Source organism: Lepus europaeus, chromosome 18, assembly GCF_033115175.1.
Source record: "Lepus europaeus isolate LE1 chromosome 18, mLepTim1.pri, whole genome shotgun sequence".
NCBI classification, from domain to species: domain Eukaryota; kingdom Metazoa; phylum Chordata; class Mammalia; order Lagomorpha; family Leporidae; genus Lepus; species Lepus europaeus.
In genome coordinates, this window is record NC_084844.1 from 69,693,813 (window position 1) to 69,715,741 (window position 21,929).

General features: G+C 45.1%; 1 protein-coding gene across 1 annotated transcript in view; it reads right to left on the bottom strand.

Annotated features, from left to right (window-relative positions):
* LOC133777209 (zinc finger protein 260-like) overlaps positions 1 to 18,812 on the bottom strand; it is a 50,987-nt gene extending 32,175 nt beyond the window's left edge. The window contains 3 exon segments of the mRNA XM_062216686.1: positions 5,127 to 5,259; positions 17,425 to 17,504; positions 18,730 to 18,812. The gene's annotated coding sequence lies outside the window, so the exon portion shown is untranslated.
* Positions 18,813 to 21,929: the final 3,117 nt, after the last annotated feature.

A 21,929-nucleotide genomic window follows, 5' to 3' on the forward strand; every position in this document is an offset into this window, starting at 1 on the left:
GCATCTTGACAGTCAGTCTTTTAGTTGAATGAATAAATGATATACAAAATAAATATTTCTGCCCCTCAAGAACTGCCTAATAGAGAAGAAAATTAAAAAAAAATTGATTTGATGACTGTCAGTATTAGGTGAATATATAATTTGTTGTTCTTACATAAGCTTGGTCATAAAAAAGGGCATATTAATAATTACAGAGTTGAAGTGTATAAACATCTAAGGCCAAGTAGGTTAAATGTTCACCCTAGCTATGTAAGGTATTCCATGTCAATAGGAGAGGAAGGAGGAAGAGGGGAGGGAGTGTAGGTGGGAGGGTGTTTAAGGTGGGAAGAATCACCATGCTCATTAATTATTAACAAAGAATCTATGATCATTTGTTGCTTAAGAAAGGGTGATAGGCATTATTTAATTATAATGCAGGCATTAATGTTTTCCTGTCTCTGAAATAGGAAGTCTATAACTCAGAATTCCTTGCTGTTTCATCAAAAACAATTCAAAACAAAAACCTAATTAAGCATAAGAGGAAGTTATGCATTAGATGTGTATTCTAATCTCTAGGAGGTTCAGGGGTTGGAAAATTCATCCCAAATCTTGCTGCGAAATGTCCCATATATTTTCCATGACCATTACCTGTAAGCATAAGCTCTTTTTTTTAAAGATTTATTTATTTATTTGAAAGTCAGAGTTACACAGAGAGAGGAGAGGCAGAGAGAGAGAGAGAGATAGAGAGAGAGATCTTCCATCTGCTGGTTTACTCCCCAATTGGCCACAATGGCTGGAGCTGAGTTGATCCAAAGCCAGGAGCCAGGAGCTTCATTCAGGTCTCCCACATGGGTTCAGGGGTCCAAGGACTTGGGCCATCTTCTACTGCTTTCTCAGGCCATAGCACAGCTGGATCGGAAGTAGAGCAGCTGGGACTCAAACCGGTGCCCATAAGGGATGCTGGCACTGCAGGTAGCAGCCTTACCCACTATGCCACAGCACTGGCCCCCATAAGCCCTGTCTTCTGCAGAACCAGTATCCCAGACACCAGCCACCACATGACATCCCACGGCACACCCACCCCTGGCAATGTTCTGCAGCTCCTGCAGCACACAACTTTCACTGGAAGGATCTGCTGCTCCTTTTCTTCATGTGAGTAAGTCAGATTCAGATGATGTCCCTGATACACTTGGCTGGCAAGTGCCATGGCATGTGTCCATGACCTAGCTAAATGCAAAGCTGGAACATTTTTAACTTTTCACTGCCATGGTGAAACAAAGACTCCATCTAAAGAAGTTTGGGATTTTTCAGGGAGTCTAGGGAATCAAATATGACAAAATGACAAATCTTAACCAAAGAGTGTCATGGTAGAGAGGAAGAGAACCCAAAATGTATTTTTCTATCTTTTCTTTTCTGATATAAGTGCCTAAAAACAAAGCCAAGGAGGGCTGCGACAGACCCATTCTGAAAATTCCTTAACATCTTCATTTTCATCCAAATACATTACTTGAAGAAAATAAACTTTTACATAAATGAAAATGTGGTACCACAGACAAGTGTACAGGAGAAAATAGGCACTCAGTTACCTTAGAAAAATCTGGGTCCATTAATGTGTTCTTCCAGAACCAATGCTGCAGTACAATAGAACCACAGCCTCTGACATTCCCCCTCCACCCTGATGGATCTTGGGTTTTCCTCCCCCCTCCCCTCTCCTGTGAATATCTAAGTAGTAGGACAAAAGGAATCCAAAGATACTATGATGGTATTTAACATGGCATAAACATACTGTTTTAGTCAGTACAATCCTCAATACTACAATAATAATTCCTAGTTCACTGATTACAAAATTAAGTATAGGAAATCTATTCCTAATTAATCATTCCATCGAGAGCTTAATGTAGACTTTCAGAGGTGAAAGAAATAGAGATATGTGTAGAGATGTATATCTCTAAAATACAGATTTACCTCTGTACTTTATAGACAATATACCATGTTTGTATTTTTTTTTTTTTGCAGTCTGGCATAGTTTATTACATCCAGCTTGTCACTTTGGAAATTTTATGATTAGACATTAATATACAACAAATTTTGAATCTTTACAGATGATATAGAGCACCCTAGACCCTCCCAAGGGCAGAAAACAGATCAAGAGCTCATACAATGGCTTCAACCACAAGGAGCAGATGAAGATATCATCGGAAAGATACCTATCCCTGCAGTGTGGCTGCTGAGCAGTTCTGCCCTTACAGATCTCGTCTGTTTCAGATCACTGAAGAAGGTTACAGGCTTTCTGACATTCCTAAAGATTTCACTGATGAGGATCTAAGATATATTCACTATAGAAAGAGCCACAGAATGATTTGTACAATAGAATGTTACTTTTTCTGTGTGAATATGCCTTAAAGCAGTAGAAAGCACACTGATAACTTTCTAAATTAATTCCCTTTGCTGGAGCTTGGTCAGAAGATGAGCTTCTCCACCTCCCCACCAGTCAGGCATTTTGCCAGGATTGCCAAGCTGTGGCTGGAATTGCGGGACAGATGGGCAAAGTCTGAAGCAGGAAGGTAAATGGTTCAGCCTCCTGCCATCCACACCTTGCTCTAAGGGAGGCAAAGCATGAGATGCCAGCAGGCAGTACCTGCACACTTGTTCTCCTGCAGCACTGTGCTACCTCCCTCTAGACCACTTCCTCCACCACTGGCACCCAAGAGCCACCTCCAAACATGCAGAAAACATTTCTATTATACAAAGAGTTTGTGGAACATGGAATTAAAAGATAGGTGTATGGCCGGCACTGCAGCTCAATAGGCTAATCCTCCGCTTTGCGGCGCTGGCACATGAGGTTCTAGACTCAGTCAGGGCACCGGATTCTGTCCCAGTTGCCCCTCTTCCAGGCCAGCTCTCTGCTGTGGCCAGGGAGTGCAGTGAAGAATGGCACAAGTGCTTGGGCCCTGCACCCCATGGGAGACCAGGAGAAGCACCTGGCTCCTGCCATCGGATCAGTGCAGTGTGCTGGCCACAGCGCACCAGCTGCGGCGGCCATTGGAGGGTGAACCAACGGCAAAGGAAGACCTTTCTCTGTATTTCTCTCTCTCTCTCACTGTCCACTCTACTTCTCAAAAAAAAAAAAAAAAAAAAAGGTGTAAGGGCCAGCATTGTCAAGCAGCAGGATTAGCCACTTTTTGCAATACAGACATCCCATAGGGGAGCTCCATTTCAGTCCTGGCTGCTCTGCTTCAGCTTTCTGCTAATGCAGCAGGTGTTGACTTATGTGCTTAGGCCCCTGCCACCCATGTAGGAGACCCAGAGGGCATTCTTGGCTCATGACTTCTGCCTGGACCAGCCCTTCCCTAGCTATTGCATGCACCTGGTGAGTGAGCCATCAGATAGAAGATCTATCTCCCTACCTCACTCTACCATCTTAAAAAAAAGGTACAAAGAAACTGAAAGCCATGCATATGGAATATACATAGTATGAATTATGTGTCACTCTCACAATTTATTTATTTATTTTTGAAGTTAACACCTTAAAAAAATAACTTGAAAGACAGCAACTGAGATCCTCCATCTACTGCTTTATTTTCCAGATGCCCATAACAGCTGGGGCTGGCCAAGCCAGGAACTCTAAGCCTTTAAGCCATAATCTGCTGCCTCCTAGGTGCACAAGCCTGACCCACTATGAACAGATGCCCCTACATTTTTTTATTTTTCCACAAACTTTTTAAAGTCACTTTTGCCAAAAGGTTCCTGACACCTCTCTTGTTGCTTTCATAGCGGCAGACCCTGGAATGCCATCTCCCAGTACAGAAGACAGCCTCAGCAGTCCTCGGGGGCCAACAAGTAGGCGGATGGTGACAGGGTGAGCAAATCCCGTACATCTTTGTTGTTAATGTAACTGTAAATATGGCCAGTGCCGGGGCTCACTAGGCTAATCCTCTGCCTGCGGTGCTGGCACACTGGGTTCTAATATCAGTTGGGGCACCAATTCCATCCCAATTGCTCCTTTTCCAGATCAGCTCTCTGCTGTGGCCCAGGAAGGCAGTGGAGGATGGCCCAAGTGCTTGGGCCCTGCACCTGCATGGGAGACCAGGAGGAAGTACCTGGCTCCTGGCTTTGGATTGGCACAGGCACCGGCCGTAGCAGCCATTTGGGGGTGAACCAATGGAAGGAAGACCTTTCTCTCTGTCTCTCTCTAACTCTGCCTATCAAAAAAAAAATGTAACTGTGAATGTCCATATAATTTTGTTCTGTTTACACAAAAATAACTTTGTTTAATTAACAATTTAAGATTGATGCTGTAAAAACTGTCCTCAAATTTTTTGCTATTTTATTATTTATAAACCCATTTTGAAGATTTATAAATCCATAAGTCCCTTGAGGACAATGCACCTTGGTTTTGATATCCTTCACAGAAATAAATACAAACTGACTTCCATGGGGGGAAAATCACTACAAACTATTGCACTTGTCAGAAAGCAAATAAGATGCTGGGAGAATGGCTGCTCTGGATATGCACAGTAACTACTATAGCACCTAAATAACTAAAAGAACCTGACTGTAGGAAATAATTATAAAGAACTGTCTTGTGCCATCTGTTGGCTATAATCCTCTCATTACAGAAATGCCAGTCCAACAGTCATGTGAATACTCCTGAGGGGGAAGCAGCACTGGCCCCTCAGGGCAGGCAATGAGCTTTTCCTCTTCAAATGCTGGCAAGGTTGCAGCAGGCACACAAGGAGTTGCTCTTCCTTTAAGTAAATGGGGAGTATTTGTTAAAAGTATTGAACTAAAATTTGGGAATCTGTATTGCCCTATCCTCACATTACTTAACATTCAATTACATTTTTTAAAAGATTTTATTTATTTATTTGAGAGGTAGAGTTACAGAGAGAGAGGCAGAGAGAGAAAAGGGGTCTTCCATCTGCTGGTTCATTCCCTAAATGGCTGCAGTGGCCAGAGATTGGGCCGATCTGAAGCCAGGAAATCAGGAGCTTCCTCTGGGTCTCCCATGTGGGTGCAGGGGTACAAGCGCTTGGGCAGCTCACTAGCATGCTGCCTGGTTCCACTGTTCAAGCACACATCCCCCATTCTCTTTTGGCGGGTCTACTGTAAAGAACGGGGAGTATCTACAGTAATTAATATCTTACTGTTGCTCTTGCTGTCCACCTGCAGGCCTGAGGGAAGAGCACCTGAATACGCACTGTGGAGTTCTGGACGTAGTTTCCAAAATTCAGTCTCTTCGCAGCTCAGGCACTCTGTCCTCATCAATCACCTTAAAGCCTGCAGGAGTAGGGAGAAGCTGTGTTTGAAGAATTCACAAATAAAGTGCATTGAAGTCAACTACTACCACCTCCACCACACCCCTAATTCAGGGTTCTGGCAAATCCCAAGCAGACCAGGAGTGACTCAGGAGGTGACCTCAACTCTGAAAGGCTCCAAAGAGCCTGGTGCAGCCAGGGTGAGCTCAGCGCATCGCCCTCCTGCCCCCGCCACCAGGACGCCCAGCTCCCAGATCCTCCAGGAGACGAGAGGCGGCCCCGCAGGTCCAGGCACACGCGGACATGCATCCAGAGCTGTCCCAAAAAGCAGGCCCAGCTCGGGTGTCGCCTCCTGACAAAGTCACTGTCTCCTAGGCCCTCCCAGAAGGCTGCAGGCCGGCACCCGGAGTCACAGAGTTCGGGGTTCATCTGCTCTCCCTTAAAGAAAGCTGCCCCCGTGGGAATACCACTCCACTTGCGGGAAGGGCTGGGGAAGAAGGGCTAAGCCAGCCTCTGCCCCAGGACTGCAGCCTGGGAAAGTCCAGGGCCCCAGCGCCCCTGCCAGGCGTGGTGTCTCCCTGAGTGTGCTCTGAGCCGAGCCTCGGCCATCAGCAGCTCCCTTGCTTCCAGAATCTGCTGCATGGATGCTCAGGCTCGGCCTGGCCAGGGGCCTCAGACCAATCCTCACTGTCCTGGGACAGGACCGGCGCTGCCAGACTCGCCCCACGCCGGCCGGCTATAAAGGCGGTGGTCATTGGCAGGCAGCTGGTCATTGCGGTGTGTGTGGGTGACGAGGGTGGTGTTAGGTTCTTGGCCATTGAGCTCAATTTTGGACCTTGAGACAAGAACACAGGCGGCAGCATCGAGAGCTAGGAGAGCCAGGAGGGGAGGCAGACCCGGTGAGCGCGACCCTCAGCCTCTCCCGCCAGCCCTGCTGGCTGAGGTTTGCAGCACATGCGGCACTTGGGGAAGCAATGAAGGCCGAGTCTCAGCAGGAAAACCAAGTGCGTGGTGCTGATTTGCTCACTGACGCTGCATCTGTGTGGTCTGCACGGGCAGACAGGAGGAAGGGCTTGGTAGGAGGCCACTGGAGGTGCACTGGGCCCTCGTGCACAGCCTGCTGTAGGCATCCAGGGCAGCAGAGTCCTGCGGGGTCCCTAGAGATCCTGGCTGCGCTGTGCCTTCCGTCATCCACCCTCCTGTGCTGCTGCTGGGGCAGTGCTTCTGCAGTTGGATGTCTCCTCCGAGTCCATGGTCGTTTTGTCATGATGGGCTGACCTCACGCAGTGACAACCATGGAACAAATCACTGTTCTGCGGCATCTGCCTCCCAGGAGCGTTGCGGGTTACAGGGGGGCACGGGTGAGGCGGTGGCACCTCCTGTGCGTGGTCTCTGGCCCGTCCAGGACCGAAGGTGGAAAGGGAAGCAGAGGAGCTGGCTCAAGGTAGTCCCGCTGCGGGTTCCATCAGGTGTGAAATGTCTCCCGATTGCGGTTAACCTTGCAGGGAAACTGTCCCCTTTTGTGGGCCAGAGACAGCATCTGCTTTATTAGCTGTGCAGTGTATTGAAAAAAAAATTAAAATCCTATCTTTAGTCCTCAAAGCAGTAGTTACATTCTGAGGAACTGATGAAACTGCTCAGTACTTCGGGACTGAGTTTAATATTAGGTGGCTTTTGGTTTGTAGCTATTGGGCGACTTTATTTGGTAAAAATGCATTCAGGCTCAGTAGTGTATTCAAGGATGGCCATTCAGTGAAATGTATTTTTTTTTAAGATTAAAAGATTTGAAGACATGATTAAGCTACTTATTGCAAAATCCCACCACTCCTGGGAAGGCCAAAATCAGCAAGAAAAGCAAATAGCAAACTTTCATCAAGTAAGTTGAGATTCCTGTGTTTGCAATCTGAACAGCTCACTGCTGAGCTGGGAAGGGAACTGCTCTGAGCACAACTCACTACAGAACTGCTCTTGCAGACTTTCCCTGAAGGAAGCACTGCTGTGGTCAGAAGCATTCCAGGAGCTGCTGGCCAGCAAATGTGAATTAGTCTTGAATTTAATCCATTGCAAATATCGCAAGAGTGCAGAAAGGCTGTGTCCTCAAACACACATGAACAGCTCATCAAGGGGAATGAGACTTAACCTAGAAGGTCTGTTTATCTCCCTTTATTTCTCAGCATATTCACCCCAGGTGGGGAAGATAAATCACCCTTCAGCACTATACTGATTCTGAACAGTAATTCAGTGTTTCTGTATTTAAATTCAAAAATTCCCATGAACTCAAATGTTTTTGTGTAGGTGCTAATAGAACTACAAGCCCCAGCAGTTATTTTATTTTATTTTATTATTTATTGATTTATTTGTAAGTCAGAGTTACAGAGAGAGGAGAGGCAGAGAGAGATGTTTTCCTTCTGGTGGTTCACTTGACAGTTGGCTAAAAGGGCCGGAGCTGTGCTGATCAAAAGCAGGAGCCAGGAGCTTCTTCTGGGTGCAGGGGCCCAAGGACTTGGGCCATCTTCTACTGCTTTCCCAGGCGATAGCACAAAGCTGGATCAGAAGTGGAACAACCAGGTCTTGAACCGGCACTCAAATGGGATGCTTGCGCTTCAGGCCAGAGTGTTAACCCACTGTGCCATAGCGAGGGCCCCAGTCCTAGCTGTTCTATGCTGTTTAGCATTTCATCTTCAGTGCCAACTGCTAGAGTTGCAGAAGACTTGACAGTCATGCACACCTTACCATAAGATAGTATTGTGTAAAATAAATCCTTTAAATTAAAGACAATCTTCTTATTTCACAGTGGAGGAAGAACCAGAGGGGTAAAATGACTTGCTAATGTCACTTAGCTCTTTTGGTACAGAAACAAGGAAGGCTCTCAGCTTTATGCCACTTGCCTCAACTAGATGAGCCTGTAATTTTAAAGACACTCAACTTGGTCTCCATGAGTTTACATGAATTTTCCAAGGTTACATGACAAAGAAGCATCAAAGCCAGAAGTAAAAATCATTGCTCTCATCTTTCTCTTCTTTATCCACTATGGAAGTCTGATTTACAGTTATAAATTATTCAAATATCATTTACAACCAAGAAGCATTTTTTTTTGCTTACTTTAACAACAAAACTATTTTTAGCCATTGAGGAAGTTATTTTAATGGAAGATATAGACATACTTTTTTGTTTTGTTTTTTAATTGGAGATGCAAAGAGACAAGTAGACAGAGAAGTGGTATTCACCCTCTAGTTGACTGCTCAAATGTCCACAGTGGCCCGGGCTGGCCCAGGAGCAGGGAACCCCATCATTAGTGCCATCACTTGCTAGCTCTCAGGGTCTGCATTTTCAGAGAGTTGGAGTCAGGGGCTGGAACTGGGAATCAAACCCAGAAACTCCAATATGGGACACAGGTATCTGAACCACAAGGCTACACTCTGGCTTCCAGACTTGTTTTTTCACCAGTCATCTGAAAATGAAAGTTAGTTCAGACCTGAAATCTAAGGCTCTGGAGTCCTCAGGTGTGTGTGTCTATGCATGAGAGTTAGTTGGGTTGCCCAAGCAGAGTCTGAAGTTTAAAGAGAACAGAAGAGTGAAATGTATGTCAGAGGATGTCAGCACTGGAGAGGTGGCTGTGCTCTAGTCAGAGGCTGAGGAGGACAAGTCCACAGAGAGCAGCAGCACCAAGGGAGTGTGCTAGAAGGTAGGGAGAAAAAAGGTTGAAAAACAAATATGTTAAAAAGATTTGTTTATTTATTTGGAAGACAGAGTTATAAAGAAGGTGAGACAGGGATGGGGGAGGGAGAGATCTCCCATCTGCAGATTCACCCACCAAATGGTCACAATGGCTGGGACTGGGTCAGATCAAAGCCAGGGTCTGGAAGTCCATCCAAGTTTCCCTCATGGTGGCAGGGACTCAAGAACTTGGGTAGTCTGCTGCTTCTTAGATGCACTGGCAGAGCTGGATGGGAAGTAGAACAGCTGAGATGCAAACCAGTCCCATATGGGATGCCAGCATCACTGGCAACAGATTATCCTAATGCATCACAACACTGGCTCCAACAAATGAATTTAGGTAAAACAATTCAAAATGCCAGGGAAATATCAAATAAAATGTCAGGGATGAGCACTGTGGTACCGCAGGTTAAACCACTACTTAGGAGGCATTCCTCATTCTTAAGTATGAGGATTTTTTTTAACCACTTTTGTACAAGAGAGTAACCAGATGAAAACTGTTCTCCAAGGAGTCTGATCTGATCACATCACATAGGATAGACAGAGATTAGAAGAAACTGCAAGACAGATTACAGGTGCAGAAAAGAGGAAACTAAAACTGGAGTGAAAGCATGAGGAAGGGAATGCAATCCATGTTTTGCAAGAAATAAAATCAGATATATATATATATATATATATATACAGTTTATAGAAAAATAGAAGTAAAAGCAAATATGAGAGTTTCAAAAGTTTGGAAAATGGAATTAAAAGATAATCTTATTTTATGCAACAAATTCAAAATCTCTGCATGTGAATGGGCTTCAAAAAGTTCATGGAAAATGCCTATTATACAAAAATGGTACATGGATTTCAAAATATTTTTAAAGAAACTCCATTTATTTTTAATTTTTTATTTATTTGAGAGGTAGAGTTACAAAGAGTGAGAGAGAGAGACAGAGAGAAAGGTCTACCTTCTGCTGTTTCACTCCTCAGATGGCTGCAATGGCTGGAGCTGTGCTGAACCAAAGCCAGGAGCCAGGTGCTTCTTCCCAGTTTCCCATGTGGGTGCTGGGGCCCAAGCACTTGGGCCATTTTCTACTGCTTTCCCAAGCCATAGCAGAGAGCTGGATTGGAAGAGGGGCAGCTGGGACTAGAACCAGAACCCATATGGGATGCCAATGGTGCAGGTCGAAATTAACTTTATTTTTACGAAAGACAGTTATGTGGGGGTGGAAAGGGGAGATATAGATCTTTCATTTTCTGGCTCTCTCCCAAAATGATCACAAGAGCCAGGACTGGCCCAGGCTGAAGATGGGAACCACAAGTCCATATGAGTCTCCCACAGGGGTGGTAGGGGCTCTTCTGCCAGGAGCATTAGTAGGAAGCAAAATAGCCAGGACTGCAACTGGCACTCAAATATGGGTTGCTGGCCTCACATGTGGCAGCTTAACTTGTTGTGTCATAAAGATGGTCATTCAAAATAAATTCTTGAACGTTAAGCCACCTTTTGCAGTGCCAGCATCCTATATGGGTAGCAATTTGAGTCCTGGTTCCACTTCTGATCCAGCTCCCTGTTAATGTGCCTGGGAAAGCAGTGGAAGATGGTCCAAGTGCTTGGGCCCCTATACCATGTGGGAAACTCAGAAGAAGCTCCTGGCTTCAGCATGGCCATTTGGGGACTGAATCAACAAATGGAAATCTCTTTGTAACTGTGACTTTCAAATAAATAAATCTTTAAAAAACATCCTTGTGCACTTAAAAGACCTCTTGCAATACAGGTGCACAGTTACTTGTTCAGCAAAAATGCTAATTCAGGTGCAAGAAATGCTGGTATCAGGGATGCCATAGTAAAGTAGTGGTTTGGAGAGGCCACTTAAGGGACTTTTATGTAGAACACAGGCAGTGGTGTTTCAGAGTTTAATAGATAGTGTTAGTTTAAATATTACATATTGGGACTGGTGCTGTGACATAGAGGGTAAGTAAGGCCAGCAGTGCCATGTAGACACTGGTTCGAGACCTGGCTGTTCTGCTTCTAATCCAGCTCTCTGCTGAGGCCTAGGAAGGCAGTAGAGGATGGTCCAAGACTATGGGCCCCTGCACCTAAATGGGAGACCTGGGAAAAGCTCCTGGCTCCTAGCTTTGGATCAGCCCAGCTCTGACCATTGTGACCATTTAGGAAGTGAGCTAGTGGATGGAAGACTTCTCTCTCTTTCTCTCTGCTCCTCTGTTACTCTGCCTTTAAATAAAATAAATAAATCTTTTAAAAAAAACTTAAAATAGTTATGTATTAACTTCCAACTGGGAGATCAGTTATTAAGTCAAGGTAAAGTTACTCATTTAAATAGGCATCTAGTCAGCCAGTAGTGATGACCTCATTTCATTTCTAAACACAGAAATTATTTTAAATGGCTTTAGAGAATTACTTATCAAAATAATGTGGGCAGGACTCCCTGGGGCAGAATGGAGGCTGCAGGAGAATGCAGAACACCTGAACCAGTGAGCCCTGGGCAAAGTGTTATGCAGCTGATGCAGGACTCCCAGTCTTTAGATGATAGACACATGGTTCACAAATGGAAACAGAGAAAACTGCCTGAGTAGCATAGTCATAGGAACAGGCACAGAAACCTGGTGTTCCAGGGCATGGTCCTTTTGGTCCTCTGCCATTACTTCCCCTTAGCAACAGGCAGGGCCTGCAGCCATCTGCCACCCACCTTCTCCCCACAGAAAGGAAGAGTTGGAGGGGCCTATGGATGTGGTGCATCTTGGGAGGCTGAATCCCTGGGAGAGGGCAGAGCTGGTGTGGAGCTCACCTGGCAGTGCTTGGGGACAGTTTCTCCATTACTGCATTTTAATGGGGACAGCAAAACCCTTCCCATAACCCTTCCCATACACACTGCAGAGGCTTAATTGGTGAATCCTTCCACACAGCAGTGATTGGGCCAGGAGCTAAACACAGCAATTTCTCCTAGAACTGTAGCTGAGGGAACAGGTCCCACTCACAGATGGAGGGAATGGGGACAGGCTACACCCCACCCACAAACACAGATCAGGTCATAAGGCTCTCACCAATTAGCAGCTCTTTGGTCTCACCTCCCTGGTCTTTCTAACTGACAAGCTCTTCCCAACTTTGCTGCCTGGGAGGGATACACTCAGATGTCACCTTCATGGAAAACCTAGGAGTTCTTTTTTTTTAAGATTTATTTATTTATTTGAAAGAGTTACACAGGGAGAGCAGGAAAGGCAGGGAGAGGGAGAGGGGAAGGGGAGGGGGAGAGGGAGGGAGAGGGAGAGAGGGAGAGAGAGAGGGAGAGGGGGAGGGGGAGAGGGGGAGGGGTAGAGGGGGAGGGGGAGAGGGAGAGGGGGAGGGAGGGAGGGGGAGGGGAGAGGGAGAGAATGAGAGGCCTTCCATCTGCTCTTTCACTCCCCAATTGGTCACAAGCGCTGGAGCTGCACCAATCTGAAGCCAGGAGTCAGGAGCTTCCTCTGGGTCTTCCCACATGGGTCCAGCGACCCAAGGACTTGGACCATCTTCTACTGCTTTCCCAGGCCATAGCAGAAAGCTGGATTGGAAGTGGAGCAGCCGGGACTAGAACTGGTGCCCATATGGGATGCCGGCACTGCAGGCGGCAGCTTTATCCATGACTTCACAATGCCAGCTCCAACCTAGAAGTTCAAGTTGACATAGTGGACAGTACACTGTGGTCCTCAAGTCTAACATAACCATGGGCAATGTTAATAGATTGTGTCACAGGCTGAGAGAGGTGACAGGCATGCTCTGCTGCAGAGCTGTGATGTAGGAGAAGGGACTCCAGACCAGGAGAAAGGGGACCCTGGGGTTCCCCACCCTTCCTCTCTCCTCAGTGACCACTCTCCAGAACACCTCTTCTCTGTGGCCACAGACAGCTCTGAAAGCAGTATCCTGGGGCAGGGAGGGGGGGTTGCAGGGAAGATCTCTGAGTAGTTGGTCCAGAGGGAGCATTCCTCTTAAAACATTACAGTCCTGTCTGCACCAACTCCCCTGACCTTGATGATCATTTGTCTATTAATGTCCCACGTCAGATGATACCTCCAACCTTTGCTATTGGACAGGAGGTGATTGGCAAGAAATTCAACCTAGAGTTTTAAAAGAGTTATGTATTAGAAAGCACTGGCTCAATCCCCAAATGTCTGCATCTGGGCCAGGCTGAAGCTAGGAACTCCATCCTGTTCCCTGACATGGGTGTCAGGAGCTCACATACTTAAGTTATTACCATTGCTTCCCAGGTGCATTAGCAAGAAGCTCAACTGGAAGCAGAGGTGGGACCTGATTTCAGGTCCTCCAATATGGGCCATGGGCATCCCAAGTGGCAGCTTAACCCACTGTACCATAACACCCTCTACTTTGATATTATTTATTTATTTACATATTTATATGCTTATTTATTTGAGACACAGAAAGAGACCTTCTATCTGCTATTTCACTCTCCAAAGGCCTGAAATCTTTAGGTTTGGGCCACACTGAGGCTGCGATCAGAGAACTCAATCTGGTCTCCCCACATCTGCTGCCTCCCAGGTTGCACATTAGCAGGAAGTTGGAATTGCAAGTGTGCCAAGACTTGAACCAGGCACTTTAATTTGGGATGAAAGTTTCTCAAGAGCCATCTTAACCACTGGGCCAAGCACTGACCCCCCACTTCAGTTTTTAAAGAAAGACAAGGAATGCCATTTTCTTTCTATTACCCATAAATAAGAGTGTGGATAATCTCAATTGCTTGCTCCAAGCCCAATTCCTTTTGTCACAAAGAGAATCAACTTCAGATAATGATAGTGCTGTGAGTCACAGAGCAGAGGTGAAAAGAGCCCATGTTCTCACTGATATCTCCATCCATGGAATTTGTCGAGCCCAGGGCCACTGTGTCTGACTCTCCTCATTGTTCAAGCTGGTTGGAGATGGGCTTTTAGTGACCTGAACTCAAAAACAACCCAGTGAAAACACCACGTACTCTCTACAAGATGTTTGTGAGAAGGATTTTGAACTAAACTATCCACGGTCACCTAATAGGCCACTAAAGAGTTGGACTCATAATTTTGTCTTAGTACAAGGTGTCCTAACTGAGGACAAAGCCACCAGGATTTCCTCTGATTCATCTTACATTTGAGGAATTTATTACAGTGCCTAAAAAGGGATGGGGTGCAGGAACCTCAGTTTTCCCACTCAGCTTTGTGTCCCTGAGAAAGGTGTTTAGATTCTATGGGCTCCACTTTCTCACCTGCCCATGGAGAGTATCACAGTGCTTGTTTAGAGGGTTATTGTCGGTATCAAAGGAATAAAATGACTCACGTGTATTAGGGTTTATTCCAGCTATGAGTACCACACAAAGGAAATATTTAAAAGTGTAGCTTAGGGGCCAGCATTGTGGTATAGTGGGTTAAACCACAACCTATGACTGGTATCCCATAGGGGTTCCAGTTCTAGTCTTGGCTGCTCCACTTCTGCTGGAGCTCCCTGCTAATACACCTGGGAAAGCAGTGCGGAATCCAAGTACTCAGGTCCCTGCACCCAGGTGGGAGGCCTGACTGAAGCTGCTAGCTCACGGTTTCAGCCTAAGTCCTAGTGGCTGCAGCTATTTGAGGAGTGAACCAGCAGATGGAGGATACCTCTCTCTGACTTTTCTTTCTCTGTAACTCTGCCTTTTAAATAAATAATGTCTAAAAAATAAAACCACCTGTAGCTTAACACTTCTCTCACATATAAGGATTCAAAGATATTCATTCCAGGAGGGGCTCCTTTGCCTTGTTGCCTCATCCATAAGGTTCCCTCATGGGACCAAATGGTTCCTGCAGCTCCAGTCACCCACTCTCCATCCCACCCAGAAGGACAATAGAATATTTCCTTGGGTCAGGCATTTCACCTCGCAGATAAGATGCACCTTTCCCATATCAGAGTGGCTAGCTTTGACTCCTGGCTGCAGCTGCCAATTCCACCTTCCTGGTAATGTTCACCCAGGGAGTTACCAGTGATGACTCAAGTCATTGGGTCCCTTTCATCCCCATGGGAGAAATGGATTGGGTTATTTGCTCCTGATTTAGGACTAGTCCCGTCCCAGCCCTTGTAGACACTTGAAAAGTGAACCAGCAGATGGGAGCTTTCTCCATGTCTACCTGTCTCCTCTTTGCCTCTCAAGTAAATAAAATTTTTAAAGTACATTTCCTGGGAGTCAGTCACACATCATGGCAGCAGGTGTGCCCAACAGAAAAAAATCAAGGAATCTGTAATGGGAGATGGGGAGGAAGTATCTAGCTTCTGCTGCCCCTGCAGAGGATGAGCCCAGTGATGTGGAATGGAGGTAGTATCCATACAGGGCAGGTGTTCTCTTTAAAAATCTCCACTCAGCCCAACGCTCAGTCCCCAGTCCTCTGTCAAAATCTCATCATGTCCTTTAGGCTCATCAAGCATCCATTTATGCTGTAACTGAGCTAACATACTGTATAGACACACAAAATCTGAGTAATTTCACTATGAAGCCATGGTTGCCAAGTCACTGCCTATGAAGCTGCACCTGGTTCACAGGAAGCACTTAGTGAATCTTTGAAATTACTATTCTTGTAGTTAAAGAACTAGTTTCAGGCTAGCATTGTGGCATAGTGGGTAAAACCACCGCCTGCAGTACTGGCGTCCCATAAGAGCACCAGTTTGAGTCCTGTCTGCTCCACTTCCAATCCAGCTCTCTGCTATGGCCTGAGAAAGCAGTAGAAGACAGCCCAAGTCCTTGGGTCCCTGCACCAATGTGGGAGACCTAGATGAAGCTCTGGACATTGTGGCCATGTGAGGAGTGAACCATTAAATGTAATACCTCTCTCTATGCCTCTGCCTTTGAAACAAATGAAATAAATCTTAAAACAAAACAAAACAAAACAAAACAAAAACTAGTTTATCAGGATTAGGAGGAATGGAGCTTGAATTCCTCCTGTACCAGTTATCAGCCATGTGACCTTTGACAAGTCCTTAAACCACTCTATGTAGCAGCCCTGCTTATGTGTTTGAGAGCTGCATTTAGCTAGTTGCTTCATGCATTCCTTTCTAAATGCAACATTTCTTTATAAATTTGACTTTTCTGTAACAAGCCTTGTAGGTCACAGCACTGTGACATTCTTGTCACTACCTGAGAAAATGTTTCTCAACCTTATTCTTTTGTGTACTGATACAAAGAACATGTCTCAGCAAGTAGTTGAGGCTCCAATAAACCAGAGGGATGCTCAGACAAAATAACAAACAGCCTAGAAAATACGCAAAACAGCTTAATCTAAATGTGCTCATCTTCCTCGGAGAGGTAAGGCAGCTAACTTTTATGATCATATGGCTTGGAAACATAAAAATAACTTTTTCATAAAAGGCCAAATCCATGTAACATGAAATAGAGAAGATGGTAGACTGATAATTTAGGTTTGTTGTTGTATGCATAGTTATATGGTAATCCAATCTAAGTATGAATAAAGATATGATTGAATGGGTTCAGCCAATTCATTTTTTATAATGAAAAGTTTAAGGATAGATCAATGTTTCCATAAAATCACGTCTGCTTTTGTTAGAATGAGAATGGAAGGGAGAGAGGGGAAGGAGAAAGAAATAGTGTCTGTATTTGTAGGAAGCTTGGGAATCACAGCTCCAGTGAAGGAGTGAGAGTCCAGTCTTGGTGTTGTAGAGGAAGGTGCATTTCCCTCTCCCGTGTCCTCCATTCAACCCATGGGAGAGGAAGCTGAGTGCAATTAGAACATATCTGATTGTCTTCTAGAGTTTGCTCTGAAGTTATCGAAGTTGCTCCTTGCCCCTTTCCACGATTAATGGCTCATCAGGTGAAGACTAATTAGCAATGTGGTGAGTAGGTGCTCTCCTTTGGGAGATGCAATTTTCCCTACAACATGCATTGCCAGAAAGTTATCTAATCATTAATCAAAACCCAAGTAGGAATAACAACAAAGTACTCACAAAAAAAGTGTCCAATAAATCCAAGCTCCTAAACTTACTCAGATGTCTAAGTACACAATCCTACGCAAGGGCCCCCTGATCAAAAGAGCATATCTCATTCCCTTGTCACAGCTCTAACATTCTGTTCCTCATTTGTTATTGTGGCCCAGGTAAGTGGAGTCTTACAGTAACATGCAAGCATTAGCAATATAAGATTGGCATTTCACAAAGAACAGCTCAGGGAGAACAGAATTTATACATCCAGAGTCTAGAACCCAAAAGGTTTTACAAGACCCAAGACATTAGCAGTAAACGAAAGGCCTGGGGAAAGTGTTCTGAATGCATTACAGTTGGCAATGAAGCTTTTGTGTAGAAATAACAGCAAACCTATTTCAAATGGCTGAAATGTTAACACCAGAAAAAAAGAGAACTTCGAAAACTCTTCACATGACCTAAACAGAAACACAGAAAACACATTCAAAATCAAGATCTTGCACTGTATACCCTGAAACTCTTAACCAATGCAAACATGAAGATATACTGTACCTGTATCTTTGTGTAGAATCAAGAAGGCAGGAATGTCTGTTGCTCAACAACCTACATCCACACCTGAGCAGTTTCTGGACCTGTAGGGAAGATGTTTTAGAAAGGGAAATATGTGATCAATGCCATATTTCTGACACCCCCACCTTCCTTATGAGCACAGAAGCCATCATTTTCTTCCCCTCAAAGTACTTGTCTTCCCCATACACAACTGATTTGTTTCCTATTCTTTTATCAAAAAAAGAGGCCCCAGATTTCAAGATTTTGTTTTATAAGTCTATACCTAGAGTCCTCAGCGCCTATATTTTTGCTCAATTCCATGCAAATTGAGTTTACAGTTCTGGTGTATGGGAAATGTTGCCAAATTAGCATCAACAACACACTATCTTTTTTTAAGGTTTATTTTATTTATTTGAAAGACAGAGTTACAGAGAAGGTACAGACAGAGAGGTCTTCCATCCACTGGTTCACTCCCCAGATGACTGCAACAGCCAGAGCTGCACTGATCCGAAGCCAGGAGCAAAGAGCTTCCTCCAGGTCTCCCACATGGGTGCAGGGGCCCAAGGACTTGGGCCATCTACTACTGCTATCTCAGACCATAGCAGAGAGCTGGATTGGAAGAGGAGAAGCCAGGACTAGAACCGACACCCATATGGGATGCCCGCGCTTCAGGCCAGGGCTTTGGCCTGCTGCACCACAGCACCAGCCCCAAAATATTTTCTAAATCAGAAAGATTTGACTGGAATAATGATCGTGTTTCTTTTCATTTTTTTTCTTTTTTTTTTCCCCTGGATTTGCATTCTGACAATTCATTTACTCAAATGTTTGGCCTTACTTGATTATAAAGGTGATTCTTAGTGAAATGTTACATTATTTCTAAGAAGAATGAGAATTTACTCTAACTGGAGTACCTAATGGAAAGCAGTGTGCAGTACATTGCACGCGTTCCAGCCCACGTTTAGCTAACTGGTAAGACAGGCAAACAGGGCCTGAAGGCCGGAGCCGGCCTCGCCTCAACAAAAGGCCACAGCGCAGTCCACGCTCCCCGATCTCCCTCCGTCCTCTCCACACGACCTGGGGAGAGGCGGACTGCGCGCACACAGAGGGAGAGGAGGCTCTGGAGGGAGCCGAGGTCGCTGGTGCAGGGACGGGGCCTGTCGCCCGTGTCCGGACCCGGCCCAGCCCTCAGCGGTGGGGTCCGCGGATGGAAAAGCTCACGTGGGGTAAGTCCAGGTCCCTCTGTAGCTGGTTCTGACAGAATCCATCCGCCCACGGCCCCTTCTGGGAAACCTGGCCCCACACACTCACCACTTCCCGCTCCCGAAGCCTCTGGCTTCCTCTTCTCAGAGCAGAGAAGGCCGAGCCACCACAGGGACGCTCTTCCCGCTGTAGTCTGGACACCACTAGGACATAGGGATCTCGCGAGATGAGGAAGTGCTCCACCACCCTCACCGGGGGGCCCTTGATTGGACAGCTGCAAAACCAATGGGTGTGAGGGGCGTCACAAAGGCCATAGCCAATCAGCATGCTCGCTGTCGCAGTGGGCGTGCGGAGGTTGTTGCCGGGCAACGGGACTGCTTGCCAGGTTTGGGGTTTGAGGCCGCCCTGGTGCCTGATTTCCGGGCGGGGTCACTGTGGCCTCGGTGTTCCCCCGGGCTCTCAGGACCTGTAGAGTTCGTGAGCTGCAGAAGCCGCTCAAGGTGAGTCACCGCTAACTGCGGATCATCGACTTCTGATCTTGTGTTTCTTCATATCCCGAACGATTTCTCCTTTGGGAAGTTTCTGTGATGTTCCTTTGAACAATGTTTAAAGATATTGCGTGGCTAATCCTCTTGGTTCATTTCTCTTGTAGATAACGTGTTTTCTAGTCTGTCTTTTGTCTTTTTAATATTTCCTATGTGTTTCTTGCTGTTAATAATATTTTAAAAAGGTTTATTATTTAAAAGGCAGAGTTACAGAGAGAGAGAGGGAGAAAGAGAAAGGTCTTCCATCCGCTGGTTCACTCTCCAGATGGCTGCAAAGGTCAGTGCTGCACCAATCTGAAGCCAGAAGCCAGGAGCTTCTTCCAGGTCTCCCACGCGGGTGCAGTGGCCCAAGAAGTTGGGCCATCCTCCACTGCTTTCCCAGGCCACAGCAGAGAGCTGGGTCAGAGTGGAGCAGCTGGGACTCGAACTGGTGCCCACATGGGATGCCGCGGTCATGACATTTTGCCCAGTCATCTCGATACCCTCACTTGTCAGTTGTATGTAGTTCGGGATGACATTGTATCGTTGTATGTAATGGTGTCATCTGGGTACATTGACAGAGTTACTGGTTTATTTAGGGTTGATGCTTTCTTGTTTTTGTTGTTAGATTTCCCTGTTAAGAGAGATGGGGGAGAAGGCAGGCATGGCTAGGTCTGTTCCCAGGGGAAAAGCTTTCACTGACCTTGTGTTAAGTAGTTTCCTATAGATCCATTTTAGACTATCTTGATCACATACAGGAAGTCTCTCTTTTTTGCAGTTTTGCCAGAAGTTGATTTTTTTTTCCATCAGGATACTGAATTTTGTTAAATGCTTTAACACTTAATCTAAATGATCATGTAATTACCTCACATTTTCAACCTACCTAGATGATTTACAAGGTTTGTTTGACAGTGTTGAATGCCCTTTACTTTTTAATGTGTCTCACTTGTTATTGACCTACAATATTGTTCTATATGGTTGAATTCATATAATTTTTTGCTCAATATATCACCTGTTTATGAAACAGAAGCTCATTAATTTCATAACCTGGTGTTGTTGGCATCATATATATACTACTGACTCTGCAAAAGTAATTCAAATATAGTCTCTTGGAAAGAGTTTGGGAAATTTAATTTTTTTTTCTTTCTTAAAGGTTTAGAATATTCCGTATGTTTGGGCCAAAAATTTTACTTATGGGACTTTTGGTTGGCTGGCTTTTAAAAAATTTGATCAACTTATTTAATTATGTAGAAGTTTATCTGTTTCATGCTATATTTGTGATTTGGGAGACTGATTTTCAAAATGTAACAGATTTTGAACTCTGGAGTAAAATTTTTACTTCTAAGAATTTAACAATATCCTCTTAGTATCTTGCTAAGTTCTGTATGTTCTATAAAGAATGGCCCTGTGTTAATTTCCTGAAATTAGTTATAGGCTTAATAATTGACTTAACTTTTAAAATACAGTTTTTCTTACATGTTTCTGGAGTACTTTTGTGGCTAGAAACATTTCATTGATGTCTGTTGTATCTGTGTCCTGCCTTTATTTAAATATTCTTTCAGCATTTTTCCTCTTTAATTCTTGAGAAGTAGCTGAGATTTCAGTGTCCTAACATATTCACTTAAGGATTTGCATTTTCTCTAAGCACTGTATCCATATCCCCTTAATTTTCTCATATATTTGCAAACCCTGTAAGTTTAGACCCTGTCTGCCCCAGTGTCTCCATCCCCATGAGCCTGCAACCATACCAGGCTTCATATATCTTCTTTCCTGTGCCAGAAACCCCATGTGTTTTCTCCAGTGTCACTCTTCATATAACTGTGACCTCTCTTCACTGTTGTATTTTGTCATTTGTAAAACCTCTGTACTCCATGTCAGCCCTCAGAAGTCCTATTCCATGTGCTTTCATGTGTCTCCAGCCCCTGTGTCTCCAGCACCTCTTTTTAAAAAAGATTTATTTGAAAATTACATAGAAGGAGAGACACATAGAGAGACAGAAAGAACCTTGCTCACTCTCCAATTGGCTGCAATGGCCAGGGTTGGGCCAGACTGAAGCCAGGAGCCAGGCATTTGGAGCTTCTTCTGGGTCTATCATGTGGGTGGCAGAGGCCAAAACACTAAGGCCATTTTCCACTGCTTTCCCACGTCATTAGCAGAGAGCTGGATCTGAACGGGAGCAGCCAGCATACAAACCAGCACCCATATGGGATGCCAGCATCGTAGGCAGTGGTGTAACCTTCTGCATCACAATGCCAGCCCCTCCATCACATCTTTCCTTGAGTGTCTATCTGAGCCTGCATCCTGAGCCAATTGTCATGTCCTCCAGCCCCTTTGCATGAAGCCGTGATCTCCCATCAATTATCTGTATCTGTACTCCAGAGTATTTTCCTGCTGCCCTGAAGTGACTTCATTGCCTGCGCCTCCAGCTCATGACAGCCTTCAGATACCTCTCTGCCCTTTGCTTGAAGTTATTGTCTTCCTTAGGCTTCTAGAACCCCTATGACTGACTGCAGCCTAGCTTTTCTCTTGTGTCCCCATGCTAAATGCCTGCACCCTAAGCATCTCATGTGTCTTCATCTCCTGTTCTCTTCCCAGGATCTCCACCCACTTTGAAAGTTTGGTTATATGGTTAACTATTGAAGAACAACTTGGTTTTGTATGAGTTTAGCCATTGTGGATAAAGCTGCTATATATATTTTCATGTCAGCTTTTATCGAGGCATATGTTTTCACTCCAGCTGTGTAAATATACTAGAATGTGTATGGTGTATGACATGGTGTGTAT